General features: G+C 38.9%; 1 protein-coding gene and 1 pseudogene across 1 annotated transcript in view; one reads left to right on the top strand and one right to left on the bottom strand.

Moving 5' to 3' along the window:
• Window positions 1–12,578, bottom strand: part of LOC114006789 (caspase-7-like) — a 78,436-nt gene that overhangs the window by 32,183 nt on the left and 33,675 nt on the right. The gene's annotated exons all lie outside the window — the stretch shown is intronic.
• LOC102486664 (single-pass membrane and coiled-coil domain-containing protein 1-like) overlaps window positions 2,204–12,578 on the top strand; it is a 32,329-nt pseudogene continuing 21,954 nt past the window's right edge.

The raw sequence follows: 12,578 nt of genomic DNA on the forward strand, positions 1-12,578 counted from the left end.
AAGCTGATCTTCTACACAGATCTCATGAGAACTGAGCATAATTCTCCTTTAGAAATACCCTTTGGTAAGGGTTTTACGCCAGGTTGTTACTCATCATACTTTGTTTCTGTTCTCCCAGGAAAAAGTGCCTCCTCTCAGTAGAATGAGTAAGCAATGAACCCTAGTCCTTTGAAAAACAACAAGCTTGCAGGTCTGCCAAAGAATAAGAGATATAGAATGTATCCTTCCAGATAACTGAGGCCTTCGCATTCCTCGGAGCTGCAAGGCTCAGCCCTGAGACCTGTCCACATTCAGTCTTTGGTTTATCTCTTAGATATCATCCTATGCTTTGGACATGCAAGTCTATATTTTCAGAGTCCAACCTCTACCCTGCACTCCACAAAGCTAACTTCCCACTTGACATCTCAATTTAAATATCCAAGAGGCATCTTAAGCTTAGCATGTACTATACCAAACTATCGATCCTTCCCCTTGCTGAACCAGCTCCTCCCAAAGTCTTTCCCATATTTGGTCATCTAGGCTAAACATTTAGGAATAATCTTGAACTATCTCTTTTCCTTATAATCTATAGCAATCAATTGGCCAATCCTGTTGGTTCTACTTCTAACTTCACACTTGTCTCACCTTTCACAAGGAGTATTACAGTAGCGTACTGAGTGGGTCTAGGAAAAAACAAAGTGGTTCTTTTTTTTCCTATTATCCCACTCAACAATCAACACTTCTGCAACTCCAGAGTGTGTGGCGTTTTCTCCACACCAAGCAAACTATCTTCTGTAGCAGATTCTCCAGGAGACACCAGCTGGGTATCTAATTCATTTCTGACACTATTGACCTGGAAAAATAGGTACAAGTAGTAGGTGGTCACAGACATTTCTGACCTGCTGGTTATAAACTGAGGTGCCTACTACCCTCTTCTTGGATTTGATTAATCTGTTAGGACAGCTCACAGAACTCAGGGAAACCCTTACTTACATTTACCCATTTGTTATAAAGGATAATACAAAGAACACTGCCAACATGAAAAGAAGGCTAGGGCACAGTAAGTGAAATGAAAATAGTTTGCTTGAGCCAGGGTTTAAGACAATTTGCCTGGGTGACACAGATTTCAGTTACCTAAAATGTGTGCACCGAAAACGACCTCCAAGAAAGCAAGTTTTATAATCAAGAAAAGGGAAAGAAAAATATAGATACAAATTATTGGCAATAAATCACCTTTGCCAATTTTAAATTATACAAATAATTGGCTATATCTTATTCTTTACATAATAGACTTGAGAATATTGTGATGATGTGGCCAGGTGGCATAGTGGGTAAGGTGCTGGACTTCCACATAATCAATCATGGTTTGAATCCCGGGCCAGGTGACTTGAAACTCATGCCAGGAACGTGTGTGTACATGCCCAAAATCCTGAGAGAAGGATGAAGGAGAAAGTATTGTGGTGTGGCTATTCCTCCTGGGGGGTGATTTCTCTCTTTCTGTCTCTCTCTGTCTTTTCGACAAGTGTACCTGCCCTGTAGCAAGCCCTGTAGCAAAGGTGTGTGAGAGAGTTTAAAAAAATAATTGTGATGAAGAAAAAGGTGAGGATCACACTGTAACTTTTTAAAGTCACATTGTAACTTTGAAAATCAGTTTCTTTCCATGGTTGAGAGCATAGCCAAATCTTTAGTTAGGTCTTTAAAATTAAAATGTGCTGGGGCCAGTAGGTGGCAGGGTTGTTAAGGCAATGGACTCCTGCATGACTGATCACAGTTTGAGTCCTGGACCTGGTGGCTTGAATAATCATGCTAGGCAAGTGTGTGGGTGTGCATGCCCCCAGTCTCAGGAGGAGAATGGACAAGAAGGGATTGTAGCATGGCCCCTGTTCCAGGGAGGGGGGGATTTCTCAGTTTCCCCTTCTTTCTCTCTCTTCAGCAAGCATGCATGCCCTGTGGTGGTGGTGGTGTGTGTGTGTGAGGGGTGGTAAAATGGACCTTGTATTCCACAGACTGCTCTGAGCTGCTTTTCTTTCTCAATGCAGATGGACACCAGATGAAGTTGGATAGGAGAGGTAAGGGGTATAGGACAGGTATTAAATTTCCATGGTCTCTTTGAAAGTACCATCTTCTAGGAACCTCCACTTGTTCAGCTATCTGGAAGCTCTCCAAACTCTGTCCTTTGGGGTTTTATGAGAGCTTTATTATTTAAGCATGATTGAGTACGTCAATGGTCATTGGTGTTCGACTTAACCTTTGGCCTTCTACCGTCCTTGGAGGTTGGGGTATGGAGCAGAAGCATTCCAACCCTCTAATCATGCCTTGGTCTTTTCAGTGACCAGCTCACACTCTGAAGCTACCTAGGGACTACCAGCCACTGTCCAACTCATTAGCATACAAAAAAGACATTTACGACTTCAGAGATTCCAAGAAATTAGGAGTTGTATGCTAAGAAATAGGAGAAAGGCCAAATATGTATTTCACAACATCATATCTACTAACTGGTCGTCATCTTTCCATGCCTAAAGTCTACTCATATAACAACTAGAGTAATCCGTTAGAACTATGTGTCAGACTATATTATTCTGCTGAGAACTGTACAAAGACTTCTCATCTTATTGAGACTAAAAGCCAAATTCCTGACTATGAGCTACAGGATCATGCATGATTTGTTCCATTACCTAATTGTTTATTCCCAATCTCATCTCATCTCATTTCTTATTCTTTTCTTCTGATTTATTCCATTTAGGCTCTGCTGCCTTCCTTGCTGTTCCTCCAACACCCACCTTACTCCCTCTATAAAGTCTATGTATTTACTTTTCCTCCTCCTGAAACTCTTCTGCCAGATTCTCACATGGGTTAGTGCCCTCTTTCCTTCAGTTTCATCCTCACATGTCACCTTACTATCCTGTATAAATAACACTTATTCCATCAGTCTATCCCCTTCTCTTCCTTATTTTTCTGTACCATCTGCCATGATTGGTGATTATCAGTCTCTCCTAACTAAAAGGAGGAGAAAAACAAACTCTTTTCCATCTGTTTACTGCAACCCCTCCCCCCATGTATAAAATAGAACTTGGCACTGGAAGATGTTTGATAATTAAGTAAATGATTTAACAAATCCTGGTATTATAATTTAAGCAACATTTTTAAATAGCGTGCACATGGGGTGGTGGTAGGCATAAGAAAAGACAAGTTAAAAAACGAGGCATCAACTACGCCATGAACTTCCATTGCATGCCAGGCACTGCTAGATGTCCCTTACGGGTTTTTTCTTTTTATTCTAAAAAGTTGTTTTAATTGTCAGAGGGTGTGACTTGCCAGAGAGAGATGAGAAAGAGACAGAGAGAGAGAGAGAGAGAAAGCACCATCCCCATGGGGTATGGTCCAGCCACAGTCTTTTTTTCCTTCTTTTATTCAACCTGTCAGGATTTGGGGTATATACACACATACGCCTGGTGTATTTTTCAAGCTACTTGGGCCAGAATTTGAAATGTGGTCAACCATGTGGGATCTGGCTCACAATGCAAAGCACTTAACCAGTACGTGACAAGACCAGTCCTATCCTGAATTTGGAAGGACAATTACTATTTTTTCTGATTTATTCCATTTAGGCTCTGCTGCCTTTCTTGCTGTTCCTCCAACACCAATCTTACTCTCTCTATAAAGTCCATGTATTTATAGTATTGGCTCAGCTTTACTAGTTTTTCTGAAACTTATGTCACATTCTTTACTTTTTTTTTTTCAATTTTGCTATAGGGCATATGTGTTCACCAGAGGAGAGGGAGAGGGAGAGGGAGAGAGAGAGAGAGAGAGAGAGAGAGAGAGAGAGAGAGAGAGAGAGAGAGAGAGAGAGAGAGAGAGAGAGAGAGAGAGAGAGAGAGAGAGAGAGAGAGAGAGAGAGAGAGAGAGCAAGAGAGAGAGAGAGAGAAATTGAGAAATCATCCCTCAGGAGCAAAGTCACACCACAATCCCTTCTCATCCAATCTCCTGTCAGGATTTTGGAAACACACACACATGAGCCCAGCGTGACTTTCAATCTACAGGGTCTGGGACTCGAACTGTGCAGTCAGCCAAGTGGGATTCTGTCTTAACCTCCATGCCACCTGCAGGCCCCTATTTACTTAACTTTTCTTTTCTTGTCCTCTCTCTCTCTTTCTTTCAAGATGGCTTTGCCAGGTTGCCATCCTCCCCACAGTCTTCCAGTCAACCAGGAACAAAGTAGAGCACTTAGTATGTTCAGAAACCCAGGACTAAAACCCCAAGCCTTCCCATACAGCTCCAAGTATGATGCAATGTGCCCTACTGCTTGAGCTACCATGGCTGGGCCTCTCCTGTTATCTGTTCACTCAACCTATAGTAGCTATAGGAGACATAAGTTTTAGAAAATAAGTCTGCTAATCACGACATTGTATATTTCTTCCCCTGGTTCTAAAAAACTATTAAAGCAGATAAAGTGTAACTGACCATATTTACCATGGTGGATTCAAAATAAAACATGAGCCATGAAAAAAGTACAAAATACTACAGGCATATAATAAAAGGAAGAATTAACCACAAGATGTAGAATCAAAAAAGACTTTAATAAGAAAGTAGCATTTGGGAACCAGCAGTTAGCGTAATGGCTATGTCGCTGGACTCCCATGTAGTCAACCACGGTTTGCGTCTCGGACCTGGTGGCTTAAAACTCACGCCGGGCGTGTGTGTGTGTGCCCAAGATCCTGAGAGGAGAATGGAGGAGAAGGGATTGTGGCGTGACCATCCCCCCTGGGGGTGATTTTTTGCTTTCTGTCTTTATGTCTCTGTCTGTCTGGCGAGTGCACGCGCCCTATAGTGAAAATCTCTCAAAAAAAAAAAAAAAAAAAGAAAGTAGTGTTTCATCTGGGACCTCAAAGAACTGACAGGCTTTCAGGCTTTGTGAATTCAGAAATTGATATAAGGCAAGCGTTAGTATAATGATAAGCAAAGAACTTTTAAAGTACAGTATATGCAAGGAAACTAGGAGTAAACATAATGACAGTTTCTAAGATGCCACCCCTACCTCCACCTCCTGGAATTTACGCCCCTGGAGTGATAGGTGTGATTCTGTGCAATTAAATGTAGTGGGACTTACGACTTACTCCTAGCCAATAGAATATGGCAAAGGTGGGTGGGCTGTCACTTCCATAATGAGATTACATGATTGTGACTTCTGTCTTGCTAGCAGGTTCTCTCTAGTCTCTTCTCAACTTGTGTGCTTTGATGAAATAAGCTGTCATGTTCAAGAAAGCGAGTCTCAGGTCAACAGATGGCAAGGACTGAGGCCTTCAAGCTAACAGATTTCCCCACCAAGCCTTCAGGTAAGGTCTAAGTTCTGACTGACACTTTATTTTATTTTTTAAAATTATTTATTTTATTTTATTTATTCATTCATTTATTTTAATTTGACCAGAGAGAGAGAGAAAGAGAAAGCAAGCTGCCAGATCCGGGACTCGAACCATTGTCAGCCATTTGGGAGTGTCCAGCACCTTAACCACCATGCCACCTGCTGGTCTCCTCACTGACACTTTAATTCCAACCTCGTGAAGGGCTCTGACTCAGTGGACCCAGGTAAACTGTTTCAGAACTCCTAAACTTCAGACACTGTGAAATAATAAATATATTGTTTTAAGCTACAAATTTTGTAGTATTTTGTTGCAAAACAATACCTAATTCAGTTAGCGACAAATGAACTATTTGCATCTCCTCCAAAATCATTTTTGTAACAAATCTTTTCATTTGTAATTCAAGCATTTATTTAATAAATACTTATTAAAAAGTTTCCTTTTGTATTCATTATTGTTATTGTTACTATTAAAGGCTGAAATAATCAGAAAAAGACTCTATCTTCAAGAAGTCTAGTGCAGATAGGTAAAGTGTGCTCACAGATAACTATAAAATAAAATAGACAGTGTTAAGTCACCTGGAGTACCTAGCAGTAACCATCAAGGATTCCTGGTAGAGGGACAAGTGAGCTGGGTATTAAATAGCAGGTAAACATGCGAAGATGAGCAATGTACTGGATACTCAAATACATGAAGGTGAGAATTAAGGGTATGTAAAACAGACAACACATAATTTCTTTGACTACAGAGTAGGACACATTCAGGGTAGAGGGTATAAATGCAGGTAGATAAAATTGGAGAAGAGGACAGGGACCATAACACAAAGTTTCTTGAACTATGAGCAAAGGGCTAAGCATTGGTACATTTTCAAACACTGAGCCAGAGGTTAAAAATTTTCTGTACTTTTACTATGTCCCACATCATTCAAGTTTACTTAGTCACCGACTCTCTGAAGCGGCTGGCTACATTTTATAATTTGAAACATTGCGTGTCACTGAAACTGCGAGATTAACACCATTATAAAGTATTGTACACATGCTTAATTGTATGAGTGAGTTATTTTGACTACTGTCTATTTGTTTCGAATTTGGCAAAAATTTTTCCAACTTTGTTTTCCAAAAAATTACTTGAAATATTCTTATTTTTCATCAGGGTTTGGAGGCAGGCCACATGGCTGCAGAATATGCACTTATGTCTAACTTGTACACAGTTTTTGCTTGTAATTTCATTGATGGTAGCTGAAATGGCACTTGAACAGACAACTTTCACTTGTACATTTACCAGCATGCAATCACTTCGAAAACCCATTCAAGAACATCTTGAAATTAATCTTCACTTGAGGCTCTCTCTACATAATCTATGCTAGTTACAAAATTCTTTGTAGAGGTTCCCAAGGTGTCTCAAAAGCTGTCTGTTCACCCAGTAGAATATAATGCGATATAGTCTTTCACACATTGCTTTAGAAAACAACACAAGCTTACTACCTTACTCACCTAATAACAAAAGTGTATTGGGATCCCCTGGAAATGTGCTTCGATAGCTGCTTAACTGCACAAAACAATACATAATCACAGATTTCCAAGGCTTTCAAAGGATGAGCAAATAGCATTTTTGACCTTGTCTTTCTCAATTTTGCACTAGATATAGGTAGTCACTCTTAGTGCACACATAATCCTATGATGCCAATTGTCCTTCAATCACAAAACCATCCCACACCTTCCCAGCTAAAACCTGTTTATTATTCAGTGTCACAATTTGTTTTTATTTTGATTGGTGATACTTAAGCAGCTGAGAGAACTAATGGAGGTTAGCAGGGGCCACAGTCCTAGCGGAGGTTTCTAACTGCTATCTGTGAAGCTGCAGGCTTTTTCTGTTAGAAAGGCAGTCTCATTAATGAAGATTTCATGTCTGTGCAAGGCAGGAGGAGGGGAGGCGGGGGTGACCTGAGGTCCCTGAGCGTTTGTAACAGCTTGCCCATCAGAATAGTTCACAGAAACAAGAGAGAGTACTTCTAGAAAAGAAAGCATCTTCCAACACAGCATTTGTAATTTTATTCATCATTCTCCAATTAATGACCAAAAGAGTTTATCTAAACTTTGGATATATAAAACACACATTTATTCATTTAAAATTATCTTAAAATGGTCAAAGAATTTACTTCGGAATATTTTAAAATAATAAGTTCTTTGATTCAGTTAAAATTACATTACTTGGCTAGCTCCAGTGGTGTAACAGGGATGCAATGCTAAAGTCACATGGCGAGGTCCTGGGTCATGTCCTGAGGTCTCTCTGTACATGCCAGATGCTTGTATGTATGCTCTGGATCCCTTCTGACTGAAGCTGGGGCAGATCACTACCTGAAGACCCTTCTGGGGGTATCCTTCTCTCACTCTCTCTGTCTCTCACATGGAAGAAATAAATAAACCTCAAAAAAATTAGGATGACACTAGAATTATTTTTAATAATGAGTCTCTATAAGGATTATAATTTGATTTTTAAAATTATGATTTATATCCTTAAAATTTAATTTTTAGATATACTGAATAAAATGATAACATTTGAAAGGCTGAGACCAATTTTATATCATTCACATACCTGGTGGGACTCTGTTTTGGAAAAAGACAGAGGAGAGAAGTTTTTGAATTTAAAATATAGCATAACTTGAAGAACTGAATGAGTTTTTAAAAAATTACTCATGCTCTTTAATTTTTCCAGTTTGTGAAGGAACTGATATTATGAAAAACTTACATTTTATAATTTCTCCTTTCTTCAAATACAGTTCTATAAGTTTACTTTCAAATGCTCTGCTTAAAATAAAAATATTTTCTTTGAAAATTTCTGTGTCCCTGACTACCACAATTTTCTTTTTAAAAAGAATTATGTATTTACTTTTATTTATAATTTTTGTTATTTTTAAATTTGCTACAGGGCATGTACTTTCACCGGAAAAAGACAAACAGAGAGGGGAAGTGAAAAAGTAATCTGCCAGGTCTAAAACTTGAACCGACGGCCATGTGGAAGTCCAATGCCTTAACCACCATGCCACCTGCTGACCCATACAATTTTCTTTTAATTTCAGCCTCTCAATGTCAAAAGAATATTTCCTTTTCATTTTTGCCATGACAGTACAAACCCGAATCTTCTGAATACTTCCTTTATGATTTCTCTATGTATTAAAAATTCACCTCACACATAATATCCTATACAAGCCTATCTTTGTAGTCTATTAATACTTCTCTACCTACAACACTCATCTATAATCTCATGTCCTATTCTTTTTTTAGCTTTGCTATAGGGTGTGTGCACTCACTAGAGAGAGGCAGAAAGAGTGGAGAGGGAAATAGAGAGAAAATACCCCCCAAGGGGTGATGGCCATGCTGCAATCCCTTCTCTTCCATTTTCTTGGGATTTAGGGTATACATGTGCATACACTCACCATGATTTCCAAGTCGCTGGGTCCAGGACTCAAACCACATAGTCGACCACATAGGATCCAACTGCTCCAACCTCCACACCACCAACTGACCCACACTTTCTGTTCTTTTTATTTTAGAATTTTATACATTATTTCACCAAAAACCATTGCATAATAAATAATACTTGTGTTCATTAATTCTAAATATCTTAATCTGTTATCAATGACCAGAAACTAAATAATTCAGCAAATCTAAATTCACTGCTACATTTAGAATAAAGCCAAGTGAACTAGTAATCAGGACACAATATTCCTGTATAGGACTGTACATTCCAGAAAGTCAGTGACCATGAGGAGTCATCAATTTTTGTGTTCTGTTGTCGACATAGGCACTCAACCAGTATTTCTAAAATAAAGAAATTCCAGGAGCTAAGTACTATTATTTCCCCTGTTTTATTGATGAGATCATATAATTATTAAGTAGTAAAACCAATATCTAAACCCAAGTGGAGTTTGCTATTAATTCTTATACAACATTGCCTCTCTTACCATTAAAGGATAACATTAAAAAATTCCACCATTCTCAGAATTATGCTCTATTAAGTACATAAGAAATGAACTAGCTTAGCCTAGAAGAGAAAGAAGGGAATTTTACACCCCTACATGAAGATTTTTAAAGCAATATGATATCTACATAATATCATGCAAGCATGGAAAACACAGAATACAAAGTTAGATTGTGAAAAACCATTAAGATAATTTCTGCTTCAGGATTTACTTACAACCCGATGTCAGAGTATTGTAATTGAAGGCTTACAAAAACAGTAAATGAATGGAAGGGTACACTCCTCAGGGTAAAAAGAGATCAAGCTCAGTATTATGCTATCACTCCTTGGTTTGTACATCATAGGAAATATTGTGAGACAAATGCCAAGGAATCACACTCAGCAAACATCATCTCTGAGATGCCAGTAAGTAGAACGTCAAATAATTTTCTTTCTAGGAAACCCGTGTGTCTAATTTTCATTTTAAAAAGCTCAAATTTGGGGACCAGGGAATAGCGTAATGGTTGTGTCACTGGTCTCCCATGTATTCGACCAGGGTTCAAGTCCCGGACCCAGCAACTTAAAACTCACACTGGGCACATGTGCGTGTATACCCAAGATCCTGAGAGGACAATGGAGGAAAAGGGATTGCAGCATGGCCATCCCTCCTGGGGGGGAGGGGGTTATTTCTCACTTTCTGTTTTTCTCTGTCTCTCCAGCAAGTGCACACTCCCTATAGCAAAAAGATCTCTCTCTTAAAAAAAAAAAAAAAAAGAAGCTCAAAAATATTTTTTCACAGCCTGGGTTTTATTGTAGATTGCATCATGACCAGTGTATACTGGAATTCAAAGTCTAGTACCAGTTAGTGGTTTCTGAATGTTTATGGCTACCAAGCCCTAACATGGCTCTGTACAAATGATATGTTTGGTTAGCAAAGCCCCAAAAGGTAATGACATACACAGTTGGCAGGACTCACTACAGAGAAGACTCATAGCTATTAGTGTTCCAGTAGGCAGCATCTGATTTTGTGGATTTATTGAAGCATTGAAAGCCTTGGAATGATGAATTCTAGGACTCTGGCATAGGTTTTGTGGGGGATAAGCACCCCTTGCTGAAGTTCAGCCATAAAGGAGTAGGGAGTTGTGGTTACATGTCATTGATTGCTGGCAAAAGTCTCCATAATTCACAACCAGAGGAACTTAGCTGAGTGACCCTCACGCTCCTCCCAAATGCACATAAAGGTCCAAGCTCAGAAAATGCATCTCATCTCAGGAAAAAAAATAAAAAGTATAGTTTTAATTATGAGTATTGTCCGAGGAGTGGACTTTGCAGTGACTTGAAGCTCAGGGAATTCCTAAATCTTGATTTTGGAATATTAGATAGGGTTTTCAATGGCTAGTACTGCTAGGACTCTAGAAAAAGTTCTGTAGCATGCTCTTCTCCAGGATCAAGGGGAGTCTATATACAACAGAAAGCACACTGTGAAATAATACTGCTGGGAGCTTCTGGAGCTGAGTACGAGCTGTACGGAGTGAAAACTGAGCACGATCCCAAATTAAGCAACTGTTTGAGATTGCGACCTAGGAATCCCAGCTCTCGAAAGACACTTTCTGAACTAGTTCTTCTGTATAAAGTCTAAGGAGGCAGAGGCCACCTCTGTACTACTGCAAAGCAACCTAGTATTCAACATATTGTCTTACCTAAAAACAATCTGTCAGGATGTATCAAGATACTGAATTGCTGGTGAAGGATTAGGTCTTAGTTGTCTCCAGTAGTAATCTGTCTGTGGTTTTTATTCAACCTTTTAATCAATTTATATACATTTAATAGCATCCACTTTGGCCATGGATGTTAGATGTGCCATTGTACTAATAACTAGAGATGTATAACAGTGGTTTCACTTGACCATCTCTCTCTATCCCACAATTCAAGGTACATGTTTGCACAGTGTCTTAAAGGTTACCAAGTATACGTATTAGTTCTACTAATCATCACACCCACACTGAGCATTGGTCTCATTGTAGAGGAGAAGGAATGAAAGCTAACTAAATTTGCATACATTTAAGTGACAGAGCTAAGACTTGAACTCAGGTTGATCTTACCAAGGTCATTCCAGAGTCATCTCTGGGAGCTGCTTTCAAACAGGACTTTCAAAAATTAAGTCAGTTTGTTCAGAAACCAGATAGAGTTCTGTCATTCAATACTTATCTAAGCAGGAACCAGCAGGCAGTGTAGTGGTTATGTTGCTGGACTTCCACATGGAGAATTGCAGTTTAAGTCCCAGATCCAGTGGCTTGAAACACAGCAGGTGTGTGTGCGTCCATGCCCAAAGACTCAAGGGGAGAAAAGAAGAGAGGGGTTGCATCATAGCCATCCCCTCTGGGGAATGATTTCTCACTTTCTGTCTGCCTCTGTCACTCTGGAGAGCACATGTGCCCTATAGCAAAAAATCTCTCTCATGCTAAAAAAAAAAAGGATCTAAACTTTTCTTGAAACTATAAATATCACCTGAAATTTCTTAAAGAGTAATGATCTTCTTAGTTTACTTTTATTAGATATTACATGCAGCTCATATGGTAAGCACCCAATGAATGCTCTTTCCTTTAAAGAACGGATTAAGCTACCACTTCTAGAGTCCGACCATCTAACTCCATAGTACTGTCTCTAGGTAATGTGACTTTAGATAGGTTCCATTATTTCTCTGAACCTCTGACCATCCGTAAAAGGGAGTTCACAGTCTGATACAGTTATTGTAAGGATTAAATGAGAAAGTCTAAGTGAAGTGTCATATATTCTCTTCTCACATTCAATGTTACGTGTGTCTGTGTGTATGAGATACACTTTTTACATGCCAAGTATTGAATATGAGCAAAGAGAAATAAAGCTAATATTTCAATCAGTACTCCCCCAAATTCAGTAATTTTTCCTTATACAGATTTTCCTTTCATGTGGCTGATGTATGAGTAAAATGTCTCCAAGTTCATGAATAGGCAGAGCCATAGGAAAACTGAGAGGTGGCTAAAGTTTTTCTTTCTTGTTCTTTGTCTCCAAGTCATTTTTAACATCAGCACATTTACAAATTCTCTCTTCCCTATACTAAAACCTAATTTTAAGAAAGAATATAAAATTCATTTGCATTAAGATGTAAATGCATTCATTCCATAACAAACAAGTTCTAATGAATGATTTTACCTGATTACAGCTTGACAAACTCCCAGGAGTGCCTTGAAAAATCATACCCTTCAAAATTAAACCACTTTTATAAATCATTTATTCTGATAT

This window comes from Tupaia chinensis, unplaced genomic scaffold (assembly GCF_000334495.1).
Source record: "Tupaia chinensis unplaced genomic scaffold, TupChi_1.0 Scaffold000085_1, whole genome shotgun sequence".
NCBI lineage: Eukaryota > Metazoa > Chordata > Mammalia > Scandentia > Tupaiidae > Tupaia > Tupaia belangeri.